The following is a 5,818-nucleotide window of genomic DNA, read 5'->3' as shown; positions in this document are numbered from 1 at the left end:
CCTCGCGCTCTCCATGACGAGGAGGGAGTAGTTCACCCTCGGGGCTAAGGGTATGTACCAGTAGCTATGTGTTTGATCTCTCTCTCTCTCGTGTTCTTGAGGTGGTTCGATCTTGATGTATCGCGAGCTTTGCTATTATAGTTGGATCTTATGATGTTTCTCCCCCTCTACTCTCTTGTAATGGATTGAGTTTTCCCTTTGAAGTGGTCTTATCGGATTGAGTCTTTAAGGATTTGAGTACACTTTATGTATGTCTTGCATGTGCTTATCTATGGTCACAATGGGATATTCACGTGATCTACTTGATGTATGTTTTGGTGATCAACTTGCGGGTTCCTTAACATTGTGAACTTATGCATAAGGGTTGGCACACGTTTTCGTCTTGACTCTCCGATAGAAACTTTGGGGCACTCTTTGAAGTACTTTGTGTTGGTTTGAATAGATGAATCTGAGATTGTGTGATGCATATCGTATAATCATACCCATGGATACTTGAGGTGACATTGGAGTATCTAGGTGACATTAGGGTTTTGGTTGATATGTGTCTTAAGGTGTTATTCTAGTACGAACTCTTAAATAGATCGATCCGAAAGAATAACTTTGAGGTGGTTTTGTACCCTACAATAATCTCTTCATTTGTTCTCCGCTATTAGTGACTTTGGAGTGACTCTTTGTTGCATGTTGAGGGATAGTTATATGATCCAATTATGTTATTATTGTTGAGAGAACTAGCACTAGTGAAAGTATGAACCCTAGATCTTGCAATTGAATCTTTTAGTTTCTTATTTTATCACTAGTTTAGTTTATAAAAAGAAAACTACAAAAAAATGGAATTGAGGGTACCTCATATGCTTCATCTTTTTAATATCTTTCATGAAAATAAGGATTCCGATAATTGTGCTCAATTGCTAGAGGAAGAATGCATTAGAATGTTTGGCACTAAATATTTGCATAATGAGCATGATTGCAATGTTGTTAGTTTGAATTCCTTGAATATCCATAGTACTAATGATGATTGCACTAGTCATGATGAAAATGTCTCTTATAAGCATGTCAACTTTTGTGGAGTGCATAGAGTTTGCAAGTACACACCAAATAGGGAAGATAGATTTTGCAAGAGGCATAAGTATTTAGAAACCAAATGGTTGCAAGAAAGACTAGATGTTTGTGATGAAAATTTAAATTTTCTTAGTCATCCTTGTGAACTTTGCAATGAACGTGGTCATTTAAATATCCAATGCAAATTATTTCATGATCGTATCGTGTCCAAAAATTGTGATGACTTGATTTCCCTTGTGCATCATAATGAACTTAATTTGCTTTTGGGTTATGAAGAAATGAAACGTATAACTAAGGATATGCCAGAATTTGTCCTTGATAAAGTTCTTGATTTTGATCTAGAAGAAATTTTTATGTATTGTGCGGTGAATTGCATTGAAAATCCTTATATTGCCAATTACATAAAGAAAAGAAAACAAATAGAAGATGAAGAGAATACAAATGAAAGGGAAGAGACTTCCCAATATCCTCCTATTATTTCTTATGATGAATCAGGTAACGAGGAGGAGCTTTCTATTCAACCAATCTCATTAATAAGGAGCTCAAAAAAGAGGGTTAAACCCACACATGATGTGAAGAAGAAAAAGGAAAGACGGAGAAGCAAAGGTAGAAAGGTATCCCTCCCAAATTATGTTGCTCCTATTACTCATTGTGATGATGATAATTGCTATACTATTGGTGCTATCCATACTATTAATGATGAGAGTGATTATGCTTATGATATGAAAAGGTCCAAGCTTGGGGATGCTATGTTTGATGTGAATGACATGTTTGAGAATATATTGGCTGCAATTAATGTTTGTCCCAAGCTTGAGGATGCTATGTTTAATGAAGATGATATTTTTAGCCTTCCAAGTTTTGATGAGAAAATTTATTATGATGATAGCATGCCTCGATTATGTTTATAAAACTTGTCATGATTATGATTACCCTTTTTCTGAACATTACTCTTTTAATGTGGAAACAATTTATAGTATTCGAGTCTCTTATGATACTCCCACTATTCCGATTGAGAAGAATTTTTCTTATGTAGAGAGTAGTAAATTTTCTATGCTTTTAGATCATGAAAATAATGCTTTAGGTGCTGGTTATATTGTTGAATTAATTCATGATGCTACTGAAAATTATTATGAGGGAGGAATATATGCTTGTAAGAATTGCAATAATATCAAGTTTCCTCTCTATGTGCTTAAAGTTTTGAAGTTATGCTTGTTTTGCCTTCCTATGATAGTTGATTATTGTTCCCATAAGTTGTTTGCTCACAAAATACCTATGCATAGGAAGTGGGTTAGACTTAAATGTGCTAATCATATTCTTCATTATGTTCTCTTTAGGTTTCAATTCTTATCTTTTAGGTGAGCATCATTGAAATCATCATGCCTAGCTAGGGGCGTTAAACGTTAGCTCTTGTTGGGAGGCAACCCAATTTTATTTTTGTTCCTTGCTTTTTGTTCCTGTATAGTAATAAATAATTCATCTAGCCTGTGTTTAGATGTGGTTTTATGTTTTAATTAGTGTTTGTGCCAAGTAGAACCTTTGGGAAGACTTGGGTGAAAGTTAATGTGATCTTGCTGTAAAAAACAGAAACTTTGAGCTCACGAGATTAGCTGCCTTTTTTTACTGGAGAGTGTTTTTAGGTTGATTCTTTTTGCAGATGATTAATAGACAAATTCCTCAGGTCCACAAATTTATTTCAGAATTTTTGGCGTTCCAGAAGTATACGTTTGATACAGATTACTACAGACTGTTCTGTTTTTGACAGATTCTGTTTTCTATGTGTTGTTTGCTTATTTTGATGAATCTATGAGTAGTATCGGAGGGTATGAACCATAGAGAAGTCGGAATACAGTAGATATTACACCAATATGAATTTAGGATGAGTTCACAACAGTACCTAAGTGGTGATTTATTTTCTTATACTAACGAAGCTTAAGAGTTTTCTGTTAAGTTTTGTGTTGTGAAGTTTTCAAGTTTTGGGTAAAGATTCGATGGACTATGGAATAAGGAGTGGCAAGAGCCTAAGCTTGGGGATGCCCAAGGCACCCCAAGGTAATATTCAAGGACAACCAAGAGCCTAAGCTTGGGGATGCCCCGGAAGGCATCCCCTCTTTCGTCTTCGTTCAACGGTAACTTTACTTGGAGCTATATTTTTATCCACCAGATGATATGTGTTTTGCTTGGAGCGTCATTTTCTTTTGTTAGTATTTTCTTGCTGTTTGAATAATATACCAAGATCTGAAATTCCTAAATGTTAGAGAGTCTTCACATAGTTACATAATTATTCAACTACTCATTGATCTTCACTTATATCTTTCGGAGTAGTTTGTCATTTGCTCTAGTGCTTCACTTATCTTCCTAGAGCATGGCGGTGGTTTTACTTTGAAGAAATAGAGGAACTCTCATGCTTCACTTATATTATTTTGAGAGTCTTAGAACAGCATGGTAATTTGCTTCGGTTATAAATTTAGTCCTAATATGATAGGCATCCAAGAGGGATATAATAAAAACTTTCATATAAAGTGCATTGAATACTATGAGAGGTTTGATTCTTTATGATTGTTTTGAGATATGAAGATGGTGATATTAGAGTCATGCTAGTTGAGTAGTTGTGAATTTGAGAGATACTTGTGTTAAAGTTTGTGATTCCCGTAGCACGCACGTATGGTGAACCGTTATGTGATGAAGTCGGAGCATGATTTATTTATTGATTGTCTTCCTTATAAGTGGCGATCGGGGACGAGCGATGGTCTTTTCCTACCAATCTATCCCCCTAGGAGCATGCGCGTAATACTTCGTTTCGATAACTAATAGAATTTTGCAATAAGTATGTGAGTTCTTTATGACTAATGTTGAGTCCATGGATCATACGCACTCTCACCCTTCCACCATTGCTAGCCTCTCTAATATCGCCCACCTTTCGCCGGTATCATACACCCACCATATACCTTCCTCAAAACAGCCACTATACCTACCTATTATGGCATTTCCATAGCCATTCCGAGATATATTGCCATGCAACTTTCGACCGTTCCGTTTATTATGACACGCTCCATCATTGTCATATTGCTTTGCATGATCATGTAGATGCCATCGTATTTGTGGCAAAGCCACCATTCATAATTCTTTCATACATGTCACTCTTGATTCATTGCACATCCCGGTACACCGCCGGAGCATTCATATAGAGTCATATTTTGTTCTAAGTATCGAGTTGTAATTCTTGAGTTGTAAGTAAATAAAAGTGTGATCGTCATCATTATTAGAGCATTGTCCCATGTGAGGAAAGGATGATGGAGACTATGATTCCCTCACAAGTCGGGATGAGACTCTGGACTAAAAATTAAAAAAAAGAGAAAAAGAGGCCATAAAAAAAGAGAAGGCCCAAAAAAACAAAAAAAATAAGATAAAAAGAGAGAAGGGGCAATGCTACTATCCTTTTACCACACTTGTGCTTCAAAGTCGCACCATGATCTTCATGATAGAGAGTCTCCTATGTTGTCACTTTCATATACTAGTGGGAATCTTTCATTATAGAACTTGGCTTGTATATTCCAATGATGGGCTTCCTCAAAATACCCTAGGTCTTCGTGAGCAAGCGAGTTGGATGCACACCCACTTAGTTTCTTTTTGAGCTTTCATACACTTATAGCTCTAGTGCATCCGTTGCATGGCAATCCCTACTCACTCACATTGATATCTATTGATGGGCAACTTCAAAGCCCGTTGATACGCCTAGTTGATGTGAGACTATCTTCTCCCTTTTTGTCTTCTTCACAACCACCATTCTATTGCACCTATAGTGCTATGTCCATGGCTCACGCTCATGTATTGCGTGAAGATTGAAAAAGTTTGAGAACATCAAAAGTATGAAACAATTGCTTGGCTTGTCATCGGGGTCGTGCATGATTTAAATATTTTGTGTCATGAAGATAGAGCATAGCCAGACTATATGATTTTGTAGGGATAGCTTGCTTTGGCCATGTTATTTTGAGAAGACATGATTACTTTGTTAGTATGCTTGAAGTATTATTGTTTTCATGTCAATATTAAACTTTTGTTTTGAATCTTATGGATTTGAATATTCTTGCTGCAATAAAGAAGATTACATTGATAAATATGTTAGGTAGCATTCCACATCAAAAATTCTGTTTTTATCATTTACCTACTCGAGGACGAGAAGGAATTAATCTTTATCGGTCAAACCGCATAACAACATACGTTGTTCCCTTTGTCATCGGTATGTTACTTGCCCGAGATTCGGTCGTCGGTATCATCATACCTAGTTCAATCTCGTTACCGGCAAATCTCTTTACTCGTTCCGTAATGCATCATCCCGCAACTAACTCATTAGTCACATTGCTTGCAAGGCTTATAGTGATGTGCATTACTGAGAGGGCCCAGAGATACCTCTCCGATACACGGAGTGACGATCCTAATCTCGATCTATGTCCACCCAACAAACACCTTCGGAGACACCTATAGAGCATCTTTATAATCACCCAGTTACGTTGTGACGTTTGATAGCACAGAAGGTGTTCCTCCGGTATTCGGGAGTTGCATAATCTCATAGTCAGAGGAACATGTATAACTCATGATGAAAGCAATAGCAATAAACTAAACGATCATAGTGCTAAGCTAACGGATGGGTCTTGTCCATCACATCATTCTCTAATGATGTGATCCCGTTCATCAAATGACAACACGTGTCTATGGTTAGGAAACTTAACCATCTTTGATTAACGAGCTAGTCAAGTAGAGG

This window comes from Triticum aestivum, chromosome 7D (assembly GCF_018294505.1).
Source record: "Triticum aestivum cultivar Chinese Spring chromosome 7D, IWGSC CS RefSeq v2.1, whole genome shotgun sequence".
Taxonomy (NCBI): domain Eukaryota; kingdom Viridiplantae; phylum Streptophyta; class Magnoliopsida; order Poales; family Poaceae; genus Triticum; species Triticum aestivum.
The sequence above is the reverse complement of the archived record's forward strand: the minus strand, read 5'-3'. Positions refer to the sequence as shown.